Consider the following 25719-nt stretch of genomic DNA (forward strand, 5'->3'; position numbering starts at 1 on the left):
AAATGGTTAATATGAGAGGGCATAATTTTGAGGTGATTGAATGAAAGTATAGGGGGAATGTCAAAGATTTTTTTACGCAAAGAGGAACACTCTGTCGGGGTTGTGGTAGAGACAATAAAGGCAGATATATTAGGGAGATGGGCACATGGATGAAAAAGAAAAGGAGGACTATGTTGAGGGAAGCATAAGATTAATCTTGGAGAAGATAAATAGATTGATAGATACTTTACTGAACCCAAAGGAAATTACAGTGTCACAGTAGCATTACAAGTACACAGATATAAATATAGTCATAGTCATACTTTATTGATCCCGAGGGAAATTGGTTTTCGTTACAGTTGCACCATAAGTAATTAAATAGTAATATGTAAATTATGTAAATTGGCTCAGGGTGTCTGACCCTCCAAGGGAGGAGTTGTAAGGTTTGATGGCCACAGGCAGGAATTACTTCCTATGACACTCTGTGTTGCATCTCGGTGGAATGAGTCTCTGGCTGAATGTACCCCTGTGCCCACCCAGTACATTATGTAGTGGATGGGAGACATTGTCCAAGATGGCATGCAACTTGGACAGCATCCTCTTTTCAGACACCACCGTTAGAGAGTCCAGTTCCGTCCCCACAACATCACTGGCCTTACGAATGAGTTTGTTGATTCTGTTGGTGTCTGCTACCCTCAGCCTGCTGCCCCAGCACACAACAGCAAACATGATAGCACTGGCCACCACAGACTCGTAGAACATCCTCAGCATCGTCCGGCAGATGTTAAAGGACCTCAGTTTCTTCTCCTTTAACATATGAGAAGAGAAGTGGAAAAAAAGTTACCACAAACAGTCTAACAGGTTATAAAGCCTAATGGCCGAAGATAAGAATGACCTCTTTGGAATAGCATAGTTATCTTAGTCTATTACTAAAAGTGCTCCTCCGTTTAGCAGAAGGTGAGATACATTGTCCAGAATTGGCAGTGTTTTCCATAGGGCCCTTTTTTCTACCACGGCCTCCAGTGTGTCCAGTTTGACGCCTAGAACAAGGCCAGGCTTTCTAGTTTATTGAGCCTGTTGGCATCACCCGTGTTGATGCCATTGTCCCAGCACACCACTGCGTAGAAGATTGTACTGGTGACAACAGTCTGGGACAACATGTGAAGGAGAGGCCTGCAAACTCCTAAGGACCTCAGTCTCCTCAGGAAGTAGAGGGGACTCTGGCCCTTCTTGTACACAGCCTCTGTGTTGGTGCTCCACTCAAGTCTGTCATCCAGGTGCAGCCCCAGGTACTTGAGTAGTTCAAAAGGTTGGCACCATATTGGGGTCTGAAAGGCCCTTACTGTTCAATGTTCCCAGCTTTAATGTCTCCCAAAACATAAGGCAGACGGTAAGGTACTCCTTTAGTTTAGACTCAGGTGTGATGTAGCAATCCTGGCCTCAAGCCCTTTTATGAGATAATATACCAAAAGAAAAGTTAACATTGGCCGTGTTGGCTGAGGGGTAACTATTGGGCTAAGGACTAGCAAATGCTCACTCCCTCTTCTTCAGGAAGAGTTGTGGGCCCTTTTACGTTCACACAGGGTGATAATATAGGTTTAATATTTCATCCGCAGGTCACAACTACAGAAAGAGATGGTTGGGTTGAGTTGTTTGTCTGATCTTGGCAATTTACTTGCAAACGTTCCAGCACCGTGCGAGGAAACATCGTCAGTGTGCTGTTGATTGTGATGTGTCCTCCGAATGCTTGGCCTTTATCTACTTTTTTAATCAGCTGATGGGACGTCATTTCGGAAACCCAAATGTGATGCGGGGAGGAAATCTGGTCACTGATTGGCTGTGGTCAGGAATTTTGTCTGCATCGATTCATAAATAGGATCGAGGTCTAGGTGCTTCTTTACAGAATTGTCCACGGACAACCATGCTTTTAGAAACACTCTTGCATGCCGCATGTTAGCTTGCACCGTGACTTTCACTAATGCCCAGTTCAACTTGTGCCCCTCTCGATCTTCATGGATAGGGGCCAGGGAGAGTTGGTCATGCCACTTAACGGCCATGTAAAAAGCTGCCAGAGGAAGTGGCTTGGGAAGGTACATCAGCAACATTTAAAAGCTGCTTTGACAACTACATGAATAGGAGAGATTTAGAGGGATATGGGCCAAATACGGGCAACTGGGACACACTTTAGAAGGTAAATTTGGAACCATGCTATATGACTTAATTATGTCTTCAACAATGCACTGTTGCGTCTCCCCCAGTTACAAGCTGAGAGTCTGGACCTATGACCTTTGACCAATGGAAATGCTGCTGTTCCGCATTATATCCTTCCTGAATGGGCTTCACGTTTTTTTCACTTGCTGGATCCTATCAGTGGCGGCTAGCTTGTGCCAAGAATCCTATTAATGTCATCTGCCTCGTGATATATATCCTGTGAACACTGCCCGGGTTCTGATTGCCACTCACAGAATGATATCAGAGCTCAGAAGATTAATTTGAGGGAACGGGCTGCATAAGCTTTTTAAATCTGCAGGTAAAGTGAAATACTACAGCTATAAAACGACGGCCAAGAGACAGGCTGACCAAAGGACAAAAGGAAAAGCTTAGTTTGAAATGGTAATTCTGAGTGAGTCTGTGAAAAGCTGAAAGGGGCAGGGAAATACCAACTCCATAGTAACCGGAGATAAGGGATCTTTCCCCCCAAGGCGGAACGCCAACTACAGAAAACTTATCTCTGCAACCCAGGTAAAAGTGAGATAATATTCTCATGTTCATTTTCAGCACCCATGGGTCCTACCTGGTGATGGACGTTATGGGATTGGGAGGTGCTGCTGAAGTATTCACTGGCTTAGAAAGCCAAACTTGTTTTTTACTTTTTAAAAATTGTAATCCATACACGATGTTGGAGGAACTCAGCAGGTCAGGCAGCATTTACGGAAAGGAATAAACAGTCTATGCTCAGGCTGAGACCTTTCTTCAGGACTGGAAAGGAAGGGAGGTGGAGGTTAGAATAAGCAGGGGGAGGGAAAGGAGTTCAAGATAGAAGGTGATAGGTGAAGTCAGGCGAAGGGGAAGGTGGGTGGGGATGAAGTGAGAAGCTGGGAGGTGATAGGTGGAAAAGGTAAAGGGCTGAAGAAGAAGGAATCTGATAGGAGGGGAGAGTGAACCATACATTTACTTATTATTTACCTATTTCGGTACTAAATGAGGCAAAATTGTTTAGAAGTGAACGGCGGCCCGGTTCCTTTGAGAGGGGCTGAAGTCCAGCTTCTCTTCGGTCCCACAAGAAAAAGATCAGTTCCCAACCTTGCTCAGTTGGGGAGCCTTTGGAGAAGGCAGTGCTGAGAAACATCATTGGTGGGCGTTTTGAAAACTACTGTATACCATGCCCAATTTGATAACATAGGAGGAGACAATTTGCTTTATGAGTCCTTGCCAGCTCTTGGACCTTTGTCATAGGTGTCATTGTTTCCCTGTAGCTAGTCTCTCTTGCACGCACACCAACTCCCTCCAGGTTGTCCAGTCATTCACCTGCAACAGGGGCAATTTACAATGGCCAGTTAACCTACTTTAGGATTTGGGAGGAAACTGGATTACCTGAGAAAACTCATGCAGTCACAGAGAGAATGTGCAATTGCCTATCGGGCACTACCCAAGGTCAGGATCGAGCCCAGAGTTCTGGAGCTGCATGGCGGCACTGTGACCCGTCTACTTGTCCTAATTAACTCTGGGTGGGCAACTTAAACCCTCAATCTTGTTAGTGCGAGATCAAATCTGAGACTCCCAGAATACCTCAATTCCCCCCACCATTAATCCCTAAAATAGAAGACTGGAGCCAAGAGAAATTCTGCAGGCGTTGGAAATCCGAAACAAGACACACAAACTGCTGGAGGAACTCAACAGGTCAGGCAGGGTCTATGGAAAAGAGTAAACAGTCAACATTTCAGGCTGAGAGCCTTCTTCAGGACTCAGTTTGGAGGGCTGTTTTGACCAGAGTGTTTAAATATTAAAAAGACCGGTTAGATTAGATAAGGAGATCTATTTCCCTAGGTGAAGGTATCATGAACAAAGGATTATTCTTCCCTCCTGAATAGTTTAACTCTGATTTGAAGATTGGAACAGGCCTGTACAAGAACAAATCAGGAATGTTTTTCACACAACCTCCTTGTACACAACTTTTGTTTATTCAGTTTGAATAAAGATGCTGTTTTTATCTGCTTCTGAACATTTCTGACTCATTTAGCAACTATTGACAAAATGAGCTTCCAGGAGCAATACATGATAGTACATCTGATATGTTCCTGACTACGGATTTGCATTTAAATGAAATCACGTACTGCACAGCATCACTTCCCGTGATTACTGAATGTTAAAGAGTCAACCTACAGAGTGCATTCAGAATTCACACAAAAAAAAATAAACAGCAAACCCTGCAGAAGAATGGAACGGGGATGTAGCTTAAAGGATCTCCACATTCATTTTGTTTCATTAGCGTGATTCTAACAGCATTGCTGGGAAGGACCATCATCCCCTATCCAGTTCAATTCCTTCACATCAAACCCCACCTTTGACCTAGGTCCAAGCTGGACATTGCACAGTTGGAGTGACACAGCAGCGTAGCGGCTGGAACAACTTTGCAGTTTCAGGCGTAAGATCGGGGTTTGATTCCCGCCGCTCTCTGCAAGGAGCTTGTGCGTTCTCTGCGTGACCACGTGGGTTTCCTCCGGGTGCTGCAGTTTCCTTCCGTATTCCAAAATAGTTCAGCTTTGTGAGTTGTGGGCATGCATTGTTGGCGCTGGAAGACGATTATGGAATGCTCAGCACAATCCTCAACGTTTTGGTCTGATGCAGGTGACGCATTCCACTGTATTTTTCGATGTACATGTGACAAATAAAACTAATCTTAATCCAGCTCTTCAACAGTTACGAAGATCTGGTGCCATAGAACTGGAATCGCTGCAGCATTGATGGAACCACTAGGTCAGAGATAAATAACTTAGACAATTCATGATGGAGATGGAGATGGAGATGCAAATTCAGTCCTCCTGAGCTCAGAGCTTGCAGTAAACTTGGCACTCACTAAGACTCACTGGAGACTTTTGTCTCCTCTGTGTGTTAGCTTCCTCTCTCCCGTGGTCATCTGTCCTGCAGCTGTTCCTGGGTTTCTCTAGATACTGACAACCTTCCCAAGCCCTCATGGAGGCAGTGAAACGACTCCTGACAACTCAGCGGGCTACCGGCTTTCGACAGTGGCACGGGTAAAGTATTAAATATTAGTCAGGGTGACGTATTTGAAGCTATGTTCTCCCTGTCTTGTAGGCCACCAGACCACTTGATTAGTGCTCCAAAACCCTGGCATTTGAATTCTCTTTCCCAAATGCCCGTAAGTGTCACAGGTCAGATTTGGCTTTCAGAATCGAGCTCAACAGCACTTTATAAATGATGCACCTGGAAGGAATAGGAGTGAAAACAGGTATGAGACGTAGATCAGCCAAGACCATCGAACATAGACATCTATAGCACATTACAGGCCTTTCGGCCCACAATGTTGTGCCGGCCATGTAACTACTCTGGAAACTGCCTAGAATTTCCCTACCGCATAGCCCTCCATTTTTCTAGGCTCTATGTACCTATCTAAGAGTCTCTTCAAAGACCCTGTTGTATCTGCCTCCACCACTGTCGCCGGCAGTGCCTTCCACACACCCACCACTTCTACTAGCCAAGAGATAATAGAGGGGCAGATGAGTATCAAGTGATTGACTAAAGTCCTCTTGTCATCATACATTGATGAATAGTGACTGCACTTTCATGTAGTCCTTGTTTTAGTTAATCTGAGCCACACTAAACAACCATCACCACTATCTGAGCTACATGCTGTCAATGTAGCAGACTGGGTTGTACTCTCTCAGCATTGACTGGGCTAGGGTGGGGACTGTGAACGGAATAGTACTGTGGGTCCCTTATCACCATCACATCCAGTTTAATTCTTTTGCATCAAACCTTTCCTTTGATATAAATCAAGGCTGGATTTTTTTCTTTAGCTTGGTAAATATACAGTATAACTGTCAGGACTTGTGAGTGATGTAATTGGAGTAGGTATTTTTGTAACGATCCATAAAATGTATCTGAAAGTATTTCACATAATGGAAGTTATGAAATAGATAAGGGAAGGTGGAAGTCCATGTGAGGAAATAACTTGATCTGCTGAAATCTGGCCGAGACTAGAGGCAGAAAGAACTCTCTACCTTTATAGAGTTATGGTCATGTTCTCCAAACTCTACCTTGGTGTTGAATATACAGTTTGTCAGAGTGGTTGTAATTGTGACCATCTTTTAATAGGGTACAAATCAATGAGATATCCTCCATAACACACTGTTGTAGAAAACCATAAGCGTTCACAGTCTTCTGAGAGTATAAATTCTTCTTCACTATCCAAAAGACTGCAGATACTCAGCATGTCATCAAAAACCTGGGCAAATTTCTATAGATGTGTGGTGGGAAGTGTGCTAACTGGCTGCATTATGGCCCGGTATGGGAACACCAATGCCTTTGAATGGAAAATCCTATAAAAGGTACTGGATTTGGCCCAGTATATCACAGATAAAACCTTCCCAACCATTGAGCACATCTACGTTGCCATAGGAAAGCAGCATCCATCATCAGAGATCCTCACCACCCAGGCCGTGCTCTTTCCTCACTGCTGCCATCAGGTAGAAGGTACAAAAGCCTCAGGACTCGCACCACCAAGATCAAGAACAGTTACTACCCCTCAACCACCAGGCTCTTGAACAAAAGGGGATAGGTACACTCATTCTATTTCTGGTGTTCCCAAAACCAGTGATCTCACTTTAAGGGCTCTTTATCTTGTTATTTCATGCTCTCGTTATTTATTGCTAATTGTTTATATCTGCATTTGCACCGTTTGTTATTCATTGATCCTGTTTACAGTTACTGTTCTATAGGTTTGCTGAGTATGCCCACAGGAAAAAGGATCTCAGGGTTGTATGTGGTGACAAGTATGCACTTGGATAATAAATTTAACTTTGAACTTTGAAAGCATTTGATCCCCTTGATCTGAAACTATACATCTTTGTTCTGGATACTTTCTAAAGAAAATAATCTTCACAGCATTTACCTGGTTAACTCCTCTCCCTCCACAGAATCACATGTTTCAGTAAGATTATTGTGTACTCCCTTAGCTTACCCAGATCCCACTAGTAGTTTTCCCTGTGACAGACAGCAACGATACCTCTCTGCAGTTACTGCAGTCAGACATAGACCATAAGACCACAAGGCAAAGGAGTGGAATTAAGCCAACTGGCCCATTGAGTCTGCTCCGCCATTTGATCATGACTGTTTTATTTCCCTCCCAAACCCATGCTCCTGCCTTCTCCCTGTAACCTTTCATGCCCTGACTAATCAAAAACCTATCGAGCTCCATCTTAAAAACTCCCAGTGACCTGGTATCCACAGCTGCCTGTGGTAACGAATTGCATAGATTCAACACTTTCTGGCTGAAGAAGTTCCTCCTCATCTCCGTTCTAAGTGGATGTTGCTCTATTCTGAGGCTGTGCCCTCTGGTCCTAGACTCCGCCATCATGGGAATTATCCCCTTCACATCCGCTCAGTGTAGGCCTTTCAACATTCGATAGCTTTCAATGATATCTCCTGTCAATTTCCTGAATTCCAGCAAGCAAAGTCCGGAGCTATTTGTCTTCGCTGTTGAAGTTGCTCACAACTATAGGATCTCTGAGATCCTCTAACGTTTCCCATATAAGGAGATGAGACTGTTGATTTATGACCATGGTCCTGGAGGAACATTGTCTCGTTTTACTGTGTACTGTACCGGCAGTTATGGTTGAAATGACAATAAAAGCCACTTGAACTTGAAGTTCCTTATTGCCAAGTTCTTGAACTTTAATGGAAGCATCATCTGTTCCTTGCTTTCTTTCATTTGGTATATCGCCGTTTTGGTTGTGCACAACGAAACAGATAATCGAAGGAATTTGCCAAAACATCCTCACCTTCATTGACGGCCGGGCCCACCCAGTGAGTGTTAAAGGTTAGCCTGAAGAAATCACAACATATTTAGCTAGAAGTGCTGAGTAAATTACCTGTCTCAGTCTCCTCCCCAGATTATCACCACCGGAGAAGCCAGTCCCCTGGCAATTTTAATTCACTTCACATGACATCAAGAAAAGATTGAGAGCACGGTGTACACCAAAGGCATGGTGGATAGCATCCTGGCTATAGAACTCAAAATCTGCTCCAGGAAAGCATGTCAGCTGTTTCTACATCTACACTCTGGGGCATTCTATCCAAGAATGTGGAAAGTTGTCCGAGGACACCCAGTTCACAAGAAGCAGGATAAATCCAATCTGGTTACTTAAAACCCAAATCTCAATCATCAGCACAATGATGGAAGGTATTGTTGAAGGTGCTGTTACGGAACACTTACTTTGCAATTCCAGGCCCAGTATTGCTGTTCAAAGTTCAAAAAGTTCAAAATACATTCATTATCAAAGTACGTGTACATTATACAACCTAGAAATTAATCTCTTACCTGGCAACCACAAAACAAAGAAACCTAAAAGAACCCATAAAAAAAGAAGAACCCAATGACAGATAGAGAGGAAAAAGCCAAATAATGCAAACGATAACCACAAGCAAATTGCATTCTGAATTGAAGTCCACACAAAAAAAAAATCCGAGACCCATACTGTTTGGATTTTGTGTTAGGAACGTCGAGTCCAGATTTCATCACAGCCTGGGTTGGTCCAAAAGTGGACTCAAGAGCTTCAGTCAGAGAAAACAAAGGAAAGAAAAGCTCAGATTTTTTTTTCCTTCTCTTCTTTATATCTGCTCAACTAGGACAGTAGAGATGCCAGGCAGGCTAGTGAAATGTTTCTCTTGCAGGATGTGGGAAGGCAGGGAGACCTCTAGTGTCCCCGACGACTACAACTGCGAGAAGTACGTCCAGCTGCAGCTTCTAACAAACCGCATTAAGGAGTTGGAGCACTTTACAAAGCACTGGTGAGGCCTCACTTGGAGTATTGTGAGCAGATTTGGGCCCTTTATCTTAGAAAGGATGTGCTGAAACTAGAGAGGGTTCAAAGGAGATTCACGAAAATGTTTCCAGGATTGAATGGCTAGTTGTATGAAGAGTGTTTGATGGCTCTGGGTCTGTATTCACTAGAATTCAGAAGAATGAGGGCTGACCTCATTGAATTCTATTGAATAGTGAAAGGCTTTAATAGAGCGGATGTGGAGAGGATGTTTCCTATGGTGGGAGAGCTTAAGACCAGAGGACACAGCCTCAGAACAGAGGGACGTCCTTTTAGAATGGAGATGAGGAGGGATTTCTTTAGCTAGAAAGTGGTGACTCTGTGGAATTCTTTGTCACAGGCAGCTGTGGGGCCAAATCTTTATGTATATTTAAGGTGGAGGTTTATAGATTCTTGATTGGTCAGGGCTTGAAAGAATTTGGAGAGAAGGCAGGGGACAGGGGCAGAGAGGAAAGTTTTATCAGCTATGATGAAATGGGAAAGAAAACTCAATGGGCCAAATAGCCTAATTCTGCTCCTCTATCTTATGGTCTTACATTAACTTGAGAATAACTGCCCATGACATTACAGGAATTTCCACTCAGTGTTGCATTAGGGAGCTCTGGGAAAATGGAGGTCAAGGGGCAGTGAATGGAAAATGCTTGCCTGGTGGGAGTCACACTTGGCAAGAGAGAAGAAAGTTGTTGTTTCTGAAGGCCAGTGAACCCAGCCACAGAAGGACAGGCAGTATCCGAATCCAATCATTAGTGTCCTTCCTTCATACAATGAGAAATGGAGATGTTTCAAAAACAAGGTCAAGTTTATTGTCAAATGCGGAAGTACATGAAAGCATACAGTGGGTGCAAGGAAAAACATACTTCCAGCAGCCTCACAGGAAAATAGCAACAGTTACACAGTGTTCACAATGAATAACATAAATTATACATGAGTTTTACAAGAAAGAACTTAAGTGGAACAAAATAAATAGGTCCATTGCAGTGCAAGGCGGACATGTTATTGCAGATTATGAAGCCTTCGCTTCCATTTGAAACTCTTCTGCTAATGAAACAGCCCCTACCTACACGCAGCACGATTTAGAGAACATTGGGCCACGTACCTGGACCAGCACTGCTCGACATCCCTTCTGCTATTGTAAATGTTCATTCCTTTCACCGCCATCACAAAATGGCTGAAGTGTTCTCAGTTGTAGCCCCCCAACAATGCCTCCCACTCCTGCAAACTCTGCTACCAAGGAGGACAAGGATGATGGACATCAGGTTGCTCTGACGTGGAATTAAATCTCCAGACCTTTTTAACTGCTGGGTCAATGATGTGGAGGATGCCATAAATATCAACTTCTTCGTCCGGTAAAAAGTTCTTCCCCTCTTCTATTCTTCACTATGGCCTCTTACCTCTCTTCACCTGCCTATCACCTCCCCCTGGGTCCCCTTCTCCTTCCCTTTCTCCTATGGTCCACCATCCTCTCCTATCAGATTCCTTTTCCCCAGTCCCTTACCTTTCCGACTCACCTGGCTTCACCTTTCACCGTCCAGCTCTCCTCCTTCCCCTACTCCCACGCTTTTTATTCTGCCATCTTCCCCCTTCCTTTCCAGTCCTGATGAAGGGGCTCGGCACGAAACCTCAACTATTTTATTCACTTCCATAGACGCTGCCTGGCCTGCTGAGTTCCTCCAGCATTTTGTGTTTGCTGCTCTGGATTTACGGCATCTGTGGAACTTCTGGTGTAGGACTGTATTTTTCTTGTAGTTTATCTTTCCTATATGGTGGCGGTAATGCACCATTAAGCTGGGTGCCAACCGCCGTAAAACAAGACGAAGAAGAAGCAGAACTTTCCTATGCAAACACGAGGAAATCTGCAGATGCTGGAATTGTACTTTATAGAATTACCTATATATGTTTGTACATGTAATTATTTAGTGAATTTTCCAGCAATTATGGTACAGTTGCTTCGGTACTTTTCCAGGAGTTTTTTTAGTTTTTTGTAGCAGGTGTCATGCAGCTTGAAACTGGCTGTTTTACAGTTTAATGGTTATCACTGGAATTTTGTTATCTCTAGCCAGATTGTGATACAACCATGACTCCTTTTTTCCTTTTGTATTTTCTTTGTTCTTTTGGCTCCTCTTTCTTCTTTGTTTTCTTCTCCTATAATACTTAATAAAACAATTGAAAGCAATAGAGCTTTATGACTCATTCTTGACTTCTGAAGAAACTTTGGAAGAAAAGAGTATCAAGGTTCAACACCAGCGTTGCTACATGCTGGAAAATTAATTAAAGCAGAGAAAACATCTGAATAGATCATTGGTAATGCTCAGGAGCATTATTTAACTGAGCTGGGATTCTGAAATTCCGGTGTGCTGGAAGATTATTATTAAGTGATCTGATGGCTACAGGGACCTTTACCAGTGAAGCTCTGAACATTTAAAAACTCAGACACTAGCAGAAAGATTTCTTCTCTCAAGTTGTTGAGGGTGGCAGCTGTTATCTCTGACCAGCAAAGTTGCAGTCATTGCTGTACAGATATTTACCTGAAAGTCCTGAAACAGCCCAGAGACACATGGTTGAGTGCAGTGATGGCTTGGATTTCCAGGGCTGTAAGTAAACAGCAAACAGGAGACTTTAGGTAAATTGCACGGTTTCATGACTGGCTCCCTCAGAAGCGATAACTGCTAGGACTTACCAGCAAGTTCAATTTGAAACAATGTTCAATGTTCAGAGTAAATTTATTATCGAAGCATATATGCAGTGTTGTATAATTAATAGAGTGATAGAGAAGTAAAGCACCGAAACATCTAGTTTCGACCCATCTAGTCCATGCCAAAGCCATTTAAACTGCCTACTCCCATCGACTTGCCGGGGCCATAGCCCTCCATACCTCTACCATCCATGTACCTATCCAAATTTCTCTTAAATGTTGAAATCGAGCTCGCCTACACCACTTGCGCTGGCAGCTCATTCCGCACTCTCATGACCCTCTGAGTGAAGATGTTTCCCCTCATGTTTCCCCTTAAACCTTTCACCTTTCACCCTTAACCACCGACCTCTGGTTGTAGTCCCACCCAACCACAGTGGGAAAAGCCTGCCTGCCTTAACCCTATCTATACCCCTCATAATTTTGTATACCTCTATCAAATCCCCTCTCAATCTTCTCAATCTAAGGATACAGTCCTAATCTATTAAATCTTTCCTTATAACTCAGATATTCCAGACTCGCAAAATTCTTCTAAATTTTCTCTGTACTCTTACAACTTTGTTAACATCTTTCCTGCAGGTAGGTGACCAAAACTTCACACAATGCTCCAAATTAGGCCTCACCAACATCTTATAAAACTTCAACATAACATCCCATCTCCTGTACTCATTACATTGGTTTATGAAGGCCAAAAGCTTTCTTTATGACTCTACCTACCTGTGATGCCACTTTCAGCAAATTATGGACCTGTATTACCAGATCCTTTAGTTCTACCACACTCCTCAGTGCCCTATCGTTCACTGTGTAAGACCTACCTTGGTTGGTGCTACCGAAGTGCAACACTCACACTTGTCTGCATTAAATTCCATCAGCCATTTTTCAGCCCATTTCTCTAGCTGATCCAGATCCCTCTGCAAGCCATGATAACCTTAATCGCTGCCCATTACACCCCCAATCTTGGTGTCATTCGCAGATTTGCTGATCGTTTGACCACATTATCATCCAGATCGTTGATATAGAAGACAAGCAACGACAGATCCAGCACTGATCCCTGCAACACTCCACTAGTCACAGGCTTCCAGTCGGAGAGGCAGCCATCTACTACCACTCTGTGGCTTCTCCCACAAAGCCAATGTCGAGTCCAGTTAACAACCTCATCTTGAATGCCAAGTGACTGAACCTTTTTGACCAATCTCCCATGCCAGGCCTTATCAATGCCTTGATAGCGTCCATATAGACAACCAATCCTCTGGTACAGTACTTCTCCTGTCGCTAAGGATGATTTAAATGTCTCTGCTAGGGCCCGGGCAATTGTCTCCTGTAGGGTCTGAGGAACACCCAGTCAGGCCCTGGGGATTTAAATGTTTCAATGGCTTTCAGAAGGGTAAAGGGTAATGTCAGACACTGTATTCACACAGATTATGATCCACATCGTCCAGTGAAGGTTGCCTGTAACGCTTTGCCTTATGGTATACCTTAGGCACGGTCGTGACACATGTTATGAGTCATGGAGGTGAAAGCCCTATAGCCTTAGCATCACGTTCCCTTATCACTGCAGGGAAAGAAAAATTACGCACAGATTGACAGAGGGGCCTTGAGTCCGGCTTGGGGTGTAAAACGTTTCAACCAGATCTCGTATGTGTCAGAGTTTACCATTGTTACTAACCACCAACAACTACTGCCCATTTCCAGTCCTTGGAAGGGTTTCCCACTAGAAGCATCAGCACAAATGCAGAGATGGGCTCCTTCCTGGAGGACACAATTACAACACTAAATTCAAAAGGACAACTAATCATGGAAATGCTGATGGATTGAGCAAGAAATCTTCCACAGTGATTAAATCCTTAAACCTGAATGGGATAATTTAAATTTTATCAGCTGGCAATGTCTACATAGTAGTTGTAATTTATGGTATACTTTACTTATACATGCACACACACATGTATAGAAGTTGAGATGAATACCATATTGAGATGGAGTTTATAGCTAAACAGGAAGGAGTGCTGTGTATGTAATATTTCAGTAATGTTGTAAATATATCATTTGATTCAGCATTCATTGTTGTTTACATAATTAACTATCGGTTAGACCATAAGACCATAAGACATAGGAGCAGAATTAGGCCATTCAGCCCATTGAGTCCGCTCTATCATTCCACCATGGCTGATCCCGGATCCCACTCAACCCCATACACCTGCCTTCTTGCCATAACCTTTGGTGCCCTGATCAATCAGGACATTCAGGATTATATGTAAAAGTACATGAATGGCATACATCATTATGCCACCACGTCATAAGTACCCGCCTCACTAAAGTAAAACAACTTAAAGTAAGTATACGAGTATCCTCGGGCTCCCGTGTTTCTCTTTTGATTAGTTTCCGGAGTTACAAAACATTACTTAAAGTATCTCACTGTATGCTGCCCTGAGTTTCATTTTCTTGCAGACATTCACAGTAGAACAGAGAAATACGGTAGAGTTGATGGAAAACTACACACAAAGATAAAGAAATAAATAATACTGCAAACATGAGCTGTAGAGCCCTTGCAAGTGAGGCCATATGTTATGGAATCACTTCAGAGTTGAGGAGAGTGAAGTTATCCACGCTGGTCCAGGAGCCTGATGTTTGAAGGGTAATAACTGTTCCTGAGCCTGGTGGTTCAGGCTCCTGGACCTCCTTCCCAGTGAGAAGCGAGCATAGGCTGGATGGTGGGAGTTCTGTGGAGCTTTGCAGTAAACATGTGATGACTCACAGAAGAAAGAGGATGTCTGACATCTTGAGGAACATTCTAGGATCATGTTTGAACTTCTAAACATGCTGCCCCTTACAGAGAGTTAGTGTCTAAATATATTTTCTATCCGCCCCTGTTCACTTCTATCCCCCGTCAACGAGGCCTTAAAGGTCTCCACTTCTTTCTCAATAGAACCTCCAAGCAGTCCCCCCCCCACCACCACCCTTCACCGTCTGGCAGAACTGGTCCGCACCCTCGACAATTTCTCCTTCAGCTCCGCCCACTTTCTCCACACCCAAGGGGTAGGGAGGGGCACCCACATGGGCCTCAACTATGCCTTCCTTTTTGTTGGCTACATGTTCCAAGCCTTCCCTGGTAATGCTCTTTCTGCTCCACGTTGACGACTGCATTGGTGCTGCTTCATTCACCCGTGCTGAGCTCGTCAACTTCATCAACTTTGCCTCTAACTTCCACCCTGTCCTTAGAGTCACTTGGTCCATTTTTGACAGCTCTCCCTCTTTTTTGGTCACTCTGTCTCCTTCTCTGGAGACAAACTTTTTCCCTCCCCCCTTCCCTCTTCTTCTATTACCCACTCTAGCCCTTACCTCTTCTCCTCACCTGCCTATCACTTCCCTCTGGTGCCCCTCCCTCTTCCCTTTCTCCCACGGTCCACTCTCCACCCTTATCAGATTCCTTCTTCTCCAACCCTGTACCTTTCCCACCCACCTAGCCTCACCTGTCACCTTCTAGCCTGTCCTCTTTCCTTTACCCCCACCTGTTTATTCTGGTGCCTTGCCCCTTCCTTTCCAGTCCTGATGAAGGGTGTCGGCCCAAAACTATTTATTCACTTTCATAGATGCTGCCTAACCCGCTGAGTTCTTTCAGTGTTTCGTGTGCGTTGCTCTGGATTTCCAGCACCTGCAGAGTCTCTCGTGTCCAAATATATTGCTTAAGGAAAAAAAGGTATTCCTTTCTATAATCAATTATTTGTAATTTGTGTTTTTTTTTATATTTCTTGTAAATGTGGCTTGTATGATGCTGCTGCAAGGAGGTTTTTTCTTATTCCACCTGTTCATACATGTACATATGCTTTTGACTTTAACGTCAGTGCTTTTCATACCTGAGAGATTTTTGTTGTGCTTCAAAGCAAGAAAACAGTGGCCCCTGTTGCAGTGTAGAAAACGCAGCAGCCAATTTGCACGTGCAGCAAAGACAGAGAGCAACAGTGTGATTATGTCCAGGCACTCCATTTCTACTGATACTCCTTGATGAATAAAGTTTGAGCAAGGCAATGGATAACACTGCTGGACTTACTTGAAATGGTGAGAGGGGATTCTTATTGATATGAGTAGGTTTAATTGGATCTGTCACAGTGCAACTCTCCCTCTGTACTGTCCAAGAGTTCATTGCCTTGAACAATGGGACTCATCACCCTTATATCATAGGTCTTGTTAGTTATCACCCAAAGCCTTTGCCCAAATATAATATTAGGGAATTTTTCCTTAAAACTCCTAGACAAGAAGCAGGGAGGTAGAAACACAGTGAAAGTGTTGAGGGAGTGAAGGCATGTCAAACATACAGAAAGTACAGAGGTCACTGAAATCATTCTAATCACTGATAAAGACCTGTTGCTGGGCAGGTTCATTCAAATCTTTAGAATCATAAATCACAAGTTCATTTGCAAACTATTGACTAAAAAGTAGTTAAATGATGTGCAACAAACTGGCAGCTGTGTGGCATGATTACATTTGGCTTTCTGATGTTTATACAAATTGCCCACCTAGAAAATGAAATTCCTTTTCTCTCGGAGGACTTCACAGAACCAGTACAGCTTCCAGCTATCTCCTGTGCCAACATCATAAATATGTTTTCACTTCGTTACGGCCAATGAAGCCACCCGAAATTTCAGCGATGGCTTTTGTGGCATTTGTAGTCACTGGATGGGGTCATGCGCTGTTGTTTTTGGCAAGCAAATTTCCTGTCAGTTTTTAATTGACATTTAACGTCATTTTCATAACATGCCTCAAACATTAACCCAGATTTAATATTACTTTTAAATGATCTTTTAGAAAATCTGAAGATCAAAAAGTTGTAAAAAGTGGAAATCGGAAATAACAACAGAAGATGTGGAAAGTCTTCAACTTGAAATGTTGGCTCCGTTTCTCTCTCTGCAGCTGCTGCTTGACCTGCTGAGTGTTTGCAGAATTCTATATTGTTATTTGAGAAAATCAGCTTTCCTGCATTTCCCCACAGAAAATGCAGGTGGTTGAACATTGATTCTTGGAATGGGGACCGGTGACTAGTGGTGCGCCTCAGGGGTTGCTGTTGGGATCCTTGTTATTCGTTATTTATATAAGTGGTTTGGATTAAATGCACAAGTGTTGATCAGTAAGTTTGTTGATGACAAACAATTTAGAGGTGTTGTTGATAGTGAAGAAGGTGATCATAGATTACAAGGAGATCTTGATCAGTTAAAGAAGTCTGCCAAGAGGTGGCGAATGGATTTCATTACTGGTAGCTGTGTGGCCATGCATTTGGAAAGTCAAACCAGCATAGGATTTACATTATAAATCAAGGCCATCAGACCATAAGACATAGGAGCAGAATTAGGCCATTCAGCCCATTGAATCTGCTCCACCATTTCATCATGGCTGATCCTGGATCTCATTCTACTCCACACACCTGCCCTCTCACCATACCCCTTGATGCCCTGACCAATCAGGAATCTATCAATTTCCGCTTTAAATATACCCACGGGCTCGGCCTCCACCGCAGTCTGTGGTAGAGCATTCCACAGATTCACCACTCTCTGGCTAAAAAAAAAATCCTCCTTACTTCTGTTCTAAAAGCTTGACCCTCAGTTCTGAGGCTGTACCCACTAGTTCTGGATACCCCCCGCCAGAAGAATCACGTCCATCTTATCTAGTCCTTTCAACATTCGGTAGGTTTCAATGAGATCCCTGTGCATTCTTCTAAATTCCAGTGAGTACAGGCCCAAAGCTGCCAAACGCTCCTCATATGTTAACCCCTTCATTCCAGGAATCATCCTCGTAGGGCACTAGGGTGTGTAAGGGAACTGAGGGACCGAGGAGTCTGAGTGCCTAGTTAATTGAAAGCTGCACCCGCCACAAGTAGACAGAGCAGTGAAAAAAGTGTTTAGCATGCTGGCCTTCGTCAGTCAGGACATTGAGTATAGGAGTTGGGAGATCACACTGTAGTTTTACAGGCCGTTGGTGGGACAGCACTGAATATTGTGTATAGCTTTGGTCATCCTGCTGCAGGAAAAATGTGGTTAAATTGGAAATAGTGCTGAAAAGATTAACAAGGATCTCGCCAGGACAAGAGGACCTGAGTTATATGGAGAGGCTGGTCTGGCTAGATCTTTATTCCTTGGCATGTAGAATGAGTGATAAGCTTCTACTGCAGAAATATTTAACATTATGAGAAGCAGAGATAAGATGGTTGGCAGCAGTCTTTTCCCCAGGGTAGGGGAGCCCAAAAATGGGAGGTTTAGGGTGAGAGGGGAAAGATTTAAAAAGGACTTAAGGGACAACCTTTTCATGTAGAGCATGATAAGTATATGGAATGATCTGCCGGAAGAAATGGCTGAGGTAGGTACAATAGAATCATTTAAGAAGTACATGGGGAAGGTGGGTCTTGAGGGACTTTGTGTGATCGTTGAGTAATATTTGAGCAATCTTTTATTGGTGGATTAAACATTCTTGCTTGAGATTACTTTTAGATACCATGATGACACATGCAATTAATACAATCAATTATTTAAATGGACAAGAATGCTTAGTCAATATATATATAAAAAATTACTCAACTATTATTGAAATATTAAATATGCAACAAGGGATATGGACTAAATACAGGAAATTGGGATTAGCTCAGAAGACAAAATGGTTGCTATAGATTCGCTGGTCTGAAGGGCCTGTACCTGCACTGTATCACTTTATGATTCCATGACATTTCTAATTGCTTTCTTCCTTTTTTTTTCTTTCTCTCCATGCTTCTAATTTTCTGTTTCCTCCTCCTTGTCTCCAGGCCCGTCAATTCAGTGTCCTCCCTTCCCCTTTCATCCTTTCACTCAGATTACTCACTTTCATGGACCACATACTTACCCAGCCTTGCAGGCAGCTTGGACACTGACCTATGGATCGGAAGGACGTGGGTTTGTGAATCCCAAACCAACGTGGTGGTCAATTTCTGAACTCAGTTAATCCGATCACAGTTAATCCCTGTTCAGCCAAGGTTCAGCCAACCCATAATCTCACCGCAGCCAGTAAAAGAGTGTTGTAGTTAAATATGTAGTTAATAGTCTTTTTAATTGGAATGGAAAGTTACATATTGAGGAAGATGGCTGCAGGGTATCAGAAATAAATGTTACTTATGTAAATAAGCATGTCCTGAATGCGTGTGTTGTCTCTGTATGTGTGTGTGTGTGTGTGTGTGTGTGTGCACGCCCTTATGACAAACTCATCATACGGCGTGCCTTGGGCATCTGAGACCTGACGGAGCCCATCCCTCTCCAGTTTTTTTTACGAGGTCGAGTAGTTAGCTCGACACTCAACCCAGGCACAGATGGAGAGCGTGCAAGGGAGCTGGCCGGATTCGAACTCAGGACCTCTCGCCCCAAAGTCCAGCGTTGATGCTACTACGCCACCAGCCGGGTACAGCTGTGTGAAATGGGCACCCAAAGTTGCATGATTGCATAATCCAGAACTTTTCTTTATTATCATTGAATGCAGACATACACTTCCCCAGAAGAGAAAACAATGGAGACTATCAATACAGCGTGAAATGTTCGTGGCCTGTGGGTGGGAGAGGCTTTTCTCCTATTGTTTTTCTTCCTAAATATTTAAGACTAAGAAGCAAAGACAAAAATACCCTTTTATAATATATATTGCATAGTTATACCTTTAAGATTATATGTGCCGTGTGCTATGATCATGACACGTTGCTGGAACAATCACTGCTATTTTGCCATCAATAACAGTCTACTTAAAAAATTCCTCTCACTTTTCCTTTGCACATGGTCACAACTTCACCATTTCCTGAACAGCAGTTTCCACTCTCATTGCGAATGCAGTATCTTTTTTTATCTTTCAGCTCACACGATTCAGGAACAGCTTCTTTTCCTCTGCCTTCAGATTTCTGAATGGACATTGAACCCATGAATACTACCTCATCACTTTTTTTTCTCTCTTCTTAAACTACTGATTTAATTGAATTTGTATATATCTACTTCCTGTAATTTTCATTTTTTTATTATTATGTATTACAAGGTACTGCTGCCACATAGCAACAAATTTCACAACATTTGCCAGTGATTCTGATTCTGATTATGGCAAATAACAAAGACCGGGCCTCTCATCCTCTATTGAGGGCAAACAGCTCTCAGCTGTTACCAGTGGGAGATACAAACTTACCTACTTAAACACAAAGTACTCTGCAGATGCTGGGGTCAAAGTAACACTCACAACACGCTGGAGGAACTCAGCAGGTCAGGCAGCATCCTTGGAAACGATGAGTCAACATTTCGGGCCGGAACCCTTCGTCAGGACTGTAGGGGGAAGGGGCAGAGGCCCTATAAAGAAGGTGGGGGGAGGGTGGGAAGGAGAAGGCTGGTAGGTTCCAGGTGAAAAACCAGTAAGGGGGAAGATAAAGGGGTGGGGGAGGGGAAGCAGGGAGGTGATAGACAGGTAGGGTGAAGAAGGAATAGGGGAAAGCACAATGGGTAGTAGAAGGAGGTGGGACCATGAGGTGGGGGTGATAGGCAGCTGGGGGAGGGGGCAGAGTGACATAGGGATAGGGGAAGGGAGGGGGAGGGAATTACCGGAAGTTGGAGAATTCTATGTTCATACCAAGGGGCTGGAGACAACACCTTATATACCGTGTAGGTAGTCAACACCTCATATACCATCTAGGTAGTCTCTAGCCCCTTGGTATGAACATAGAATTCTCCAACTTCTGGTAATTCCTTCCCCCTCCCTTCCTCTATCCCTATGTCACTCTGCCCCCTCCCCCAGCTGCCTATCACCTCCCTCATGGTTCCGCCTCCTTCTACTACCCTTTGTGTTTTCCCCTATTCCTTCTTCACCTTTCCTGCCTATCACCTCCCTGCTTCCCTCCCCCACCCCTTTATCTTTCCCCTTATTGGTTTTTCACCTGGAACCTACCAGCCTTCTCCTTCCCACCCTCCCCCCACCTTCTTTATAGGGCGTCTGCCCCTTTCCTCTACAGTCCTGACGAAGGGTTCCGGCCCGAAAAGTCAACCGATCTTTTCCACGGATTTTGCCCAACCTGCTGAGTTCCTGAAACTTACCTACTCACTGCCCATTATGACTCTGGCATTTAGGGCAGTAATGAAGGTCCTCTATTTCTGTCTGCCTGGAAGGATTCTTCATTGCTGTTTCCGTTACAACTGCTTTTTGACCAGTCAGGGTTGTTGGCCCTGAGCTGAAATCCTGAACCTGGGGAACCCATGGGCAACTCTTAGTCTGGCCTCTACCCTTTGACCTGTTTGGCATGGGTGACCCTACCAAGAGCCAAAGCACAAGGCCCTGATTCCAGCCAATGCAGCTCTTCGGATTATTGAGGCACCTAATGACAGGGTTGTGGCCCTCTTTGAGGGGTGGATACAAAATTGTACATGAATTCAGATCACATGCTCCATATAGTTGCTTAAAGTGTACACGCACACATACTACAGAAGTGCCTTGCAGGGTGATTCAACGATGAGATTAAATGGTGTTTGTGTTCAGGAGGATCTGGGCATCTGTGTACATGAACAATTGAAAGTTAATGTGCAGTAACTGCAAACATGTACAGTAGATTCAATAGATACATTTAATATTAGAGAATGTATTTTTATTTATTTATTTGTGGGGTGTGGGCGTTGCCAGCATTTACTGCCCATCCCTAGTTGCCCTTGAGAAGGTGGTGATGAGCTGGCTTCTTGAATCATTGCAGTCCCACAGTGCTGTTAGATTATGAGAACACTCAGTCCTCTTTTATTGTCATTTAGAAATGCATACGTGCATTAAGAAATGATACAATGTTTCTCCGGAGTGATATCACAGAAAACAGGACAAACCAAAGACTAACACTGACAGAACCACATAATTATAACATATAGTTACAGCAGTGCAAAGCAATACCATAATTTGATGAAGAACAAACCATGGGCACGGTAAATAAAGTCTCAAAAGTCCCTGAGTTCCCAATAGCAGGCGGCAAAAGGGAGAAACTCCCTGCCATAAACCTCCAGGCACTGTCAACTTGTTGGTGCCTTGGAAGCAGCCGACCACAGCTGACACTGAGTCCATCCGTCCGAAAACTCCGAGCTTCCGACCAGCCTCTCCAATACAGCCTCCCGAGCGCCATCTTCTGCCGAGCGCCTTCAACCTCTCCCCGGCCGCTGAAACACGCAAAGCCGAGGGTTTCGAGGCCTTCAGCTCCGGAGATTCCGGTTACCACACAGTAGCAGTGGCAGTGAAGCGGGCATTTCAGAAGTTTTCCAAATATTCCTCCATACTCTCACGCCTGTCTCCATCAAATCAGAATTGTGCATGGTCCCCTACAGATAACAGACATCACCACCGAAGAGGCCACGCACGCTGCTGTAGGGAGGGAATTCCATGATTTTGACCCAGACAATGAAGGAACAGCGATATGCTTCCAAGTCAGGATGGTGAGTGACTTGGAGGGGGATTTCCAAGTGGCGGTGTTCCCAGGTATCTGCTGTCCTTGTCCTTTGAGATGGTAGAGGGCCGTGGGTCTGGAAGGTGCTGCCTTCGGAACTTTGGTGCATACAGCATACAACCTGAAATCCTTGTTCTTCGCAGACGCCCACGAGAACTGAAGAGAGCCCCAAGGAATGAGTGACAGTAAAAATGCCAGGACCCCAAAGCCCCCCACTCCCCACCCCAGGCACAAGCAGCAGCAAAGCGACAACCCCCCCACCCCAACTTACTTCCGCGAAAAAAGCATCAGCATCCTCCACCCACCAAGCGAGCAACTGCAAGCAGGATCCACAGTGCAAACGTTCTCCTTGACAACTCAACATACCACAAGCTTTCTCCATCTCTCTCCAATAAAGGCAAACGATGCTGTCGATCAGCTGATACAGAGGACGTGATGAATGGTGGAGGCCGCTGGTAATGCAGCAACAATTACTGCAGTTTGCAATGACTTTTGGGGTTGACGTTACCACGCGCCGTTGCCTCCAATCTGTGACACTTCGCTGCCGTTAGCGACAACCTTTGTTAGTTGGTACCAAACTCCGTCTCCTACCTGGTCACTCCCTTCACTCAGTCCACCTTTGCCCCTTCTCTGCAATTTAAAACGTGCCTGCTTTCGACATTTCCCAGTGCTGTCGAAAGGTCCTTAGTCTGAAACATTAGCTCAGTTTCGCAGGCTCTGCCTGCCCTGTGATTATCCATCAAATTCTGCTTTTGCTTGCAGTTTTTCTTTGATGCTCTAAATCTCAAATAAAAGCAGAAATTTATGAGGGTTTCTCAACACGCAACCTAAAGCATCACCATGGTTAATGTTTCGTTCTTTGTTCCTCCGTGACTGAGCCAGTAATAAGCACCTGACTACTACTGAAGGGCAGCATTAATCAAAGTTCAAAGTTCAAAGTAATTTCTTTTAACAGAATTCATATGTTGATAGGGCGAAATTGCAGTTAACAGGATGAGTTGCAACATAAAAGGCTGACAAAGTGGAAGAGAGTGAATACAGGACCTGAAGGTGTTATATTTGAATGTGCGCAGTGCACGGAATAAGGTCAATGAACTTGTAGCCCAGTTGCAGGTACGACATTGTAGGCATCACTGAATCATGGCAGAAGGAAGGTTATAGCTGGGAGCTCAACGTCCAAGGACACACATTGCATCGAAAGGACAGGCAAGAAGGCAGGAGGGGGGCGGCGTTGCTTTGTTGGCAAAAAATAAAGCAAATCATTAGAAGGAGGTGTCAGATGGTTCTGAATCTTTGTGGATAGAGCTAAGGAACTGCAAGGGTAAAAAGACCCTGAGGGGAGTCGTATACAAACCCCAAAACAGTAGTAAGGTGGTCTACAATTACAACAGGAGATAGACATTGCATGCCAGAAGGGCAATATTGCAAAAGTCATGGTAAAGATGGAATATGAAAGTAAGCTATGTTAAAGTATGTTAAAGAGGATACCAAAAGTTTCTTCAGATATGTAAAGTGTAAAAGAGAGCCGACCATTGGAAAATGATGCTGGGGGACAAGGAAATGGCAGTCGAACTGAATAAGTATTTTGCATCAGTCTTCACTGTGGAAGACACTAGCAGTATGGCGCAGGTTCCATGTGTTGGGGTCACGAAATGTGTGAAGTTAACATTTACTAGAGAGAAGGCTCTTGGGAAACTGAAAGGTCTGAAGGTAGATAAGTCACCTGGACCACATAGTATACATCCCAGAGTTCTGAAAGAGGCAGCTAGAGAGATTGTGCAGGCACCAGTAATGATCTTTCCAGAATCAATTGATTCCAGCACGAGTCTGGAAAACTGGAAAATTGCATATGTCACTCCACTCTTCAAGAAGCGGAAGAGGCAGAAGAAAGGAAACTATACGCCAGTTAGACTGACCTCATTGGTTGGGAAGAAGTTGGAGTTGATTATCAAGGATGAGGTCTCAGGATACTTGAAGGCACAGGATAAAATAGGCCATAGTCAGCATGGTTTCCTCAAAAGAAAATCTTGCCTGACAAATCTGTTGGAATTCTTTGAAGGGTGGACAAAGGAGAATCACTTGATGTTGTGTACTTGGATTTTCAGAAGACCAGTGACTAGGTGCCACATATGAGGCTGCTTAACAGAGATGAGGAGGAATTTCTTCAGCCAGAGAGTGGTGAATCTGTGGAATTCTTTGTCACAGTCTGAACAGAATACACTGGTTTGTGAGAGTCATCTTTAAGGCCAGCCCACTATCCAATACTCTGCCTCATCCCGACATAAACTGCTGCAGCAGCAAGGTGAAGTGAACTCTCAGAGGGCCACGTGATTCCCCGTTGGTGCTGGACAGCTCGTCGCCTCAGTCTACCACACGGAACTGCAGGATGCTGTACTGCAGACTGAAGAAGTGTGCTGGTACCCAGATACATGAAAGGAGATTGTTGGTGAGCCCTGATGCAGGGTTTCAACCTGAAACGTCAACAGTCCTTTCCTCCCCACGCATGCTGCTCGACCTGCTGAGATTCTGCAGCAGACGTTGTTGACAGCTTACCCTGTGGTCTGGTGAGGTTACTGAATTCCCTACGCCATTGCTGGCGGTGTAGGTTTATCGAATGCCAGCTCACCACGCACGGAGCACGGGACGTTCCTTCCGGCGAGCAGCCTGCATTCGCTTACCATCCCAAACAGCAGTACAGAGATGGTCTCTGTGGATTGGTGCTGACATTTCCCCTGCTGTGTGCAAATCTTAGAACGTGCAGGGGTTTATTCACCCCTCATATTCCTGCTGTTCCTCTGCCGAAGAAAACGTCCAGTTTCAAACCTCTCTCCACTATGTAGCAATCCAAATTCCATCTTGAAAGCCATGAAGGAACCTACCAGCACTACATCTGCATTCCAGATCCCAAGCACATGTTGCATTCTCATCCCCTTTGTTTTATACCTCCGTCTTTTATTCTTCAAATGCAATAGATTTCCGATATCCCCTCCATACAGTCCGTTAATCACTTCGTATACTTCAATCAAATCTCCCTTCAACCTCTTCTCCAAAGACCCAGCCACTCTGAGAAAACTTTGTAAAAGTTCTCTCTCATCACGGGAACCATTCTCATTGCTTTTTCTCTTGTCTCTCTTTAACGTCTTCACATTCCTTCTATACTGTGGCAACCAGAATTAAAGCCAGTTGAGGGCACGCCTTTGCTTTATAAAGGTGCAACCTGCCTTTCCTGCTTCTATACTTCATGGTTTGATTGTTAAAGCCCAGAATTGAAAGCAGCTTATTAGATATTTTCTCAACCTGTCTTCCCACTTTCAATGATTGTGTTCACATCTGCAGATTTCACCACCCTGCACCATTTAAAGAAAAATATCCTTTATTCTCTATTGCCTCTGGTTATTGTGCCTTCTGCATGCCACACTTTTGCCTATTCCACCCACCTGATTATTGTAAAAGAGTGAGGAACATTAGAGGGAGATGATATGCAGGAAAGGAGATACCCCCCTGCTGGTGCTCCTTCCCCGTTTCTTCTCCCATGGCCTTCTGTCCTC

General features: G+C 44.1%; 1 long non-coding RNA gene across 1 annotated transcript in view; it reads right to left on the reverse strand.

The window, feature by feature from the left end:
* Positions 1 to 307: 307 nt before the first annotated feature.
* Positions 308 to 25719, reverse strand: part of LOC134337850 (uncharacterized) — a 36785-nt gene continuing 11373 nt past the window's right edge. The window contains exons 2-3 of the long non-coding RNA XR_010016091.1: positions 11567 to 11630; positions 308 to 786 (exon numbers count right to left, since the gene is read on the reverse strand). This is a non-coding gene — a long non-coding RNA (uncharacterized LOC134337850). The remainder of the gene's footprint in view (positions 787 to 11566; positions 11631 to 25719) is intronic.

This window comes from Mobula hypostoma, chromosome 25 (assembly GCF_963921235.1).
Source record: "Mobula hypostoma chromosome 25, sMobHyp1.1, whole genome shotgun sequence".
In the NCBI taxonomy this organism is placed as follows: Eukaryota; Metazoa; Chordata; class Chondrichthyes; order Myliobatiformes; family Myliobatidae; genus Mobula; species Mobula hypostoma.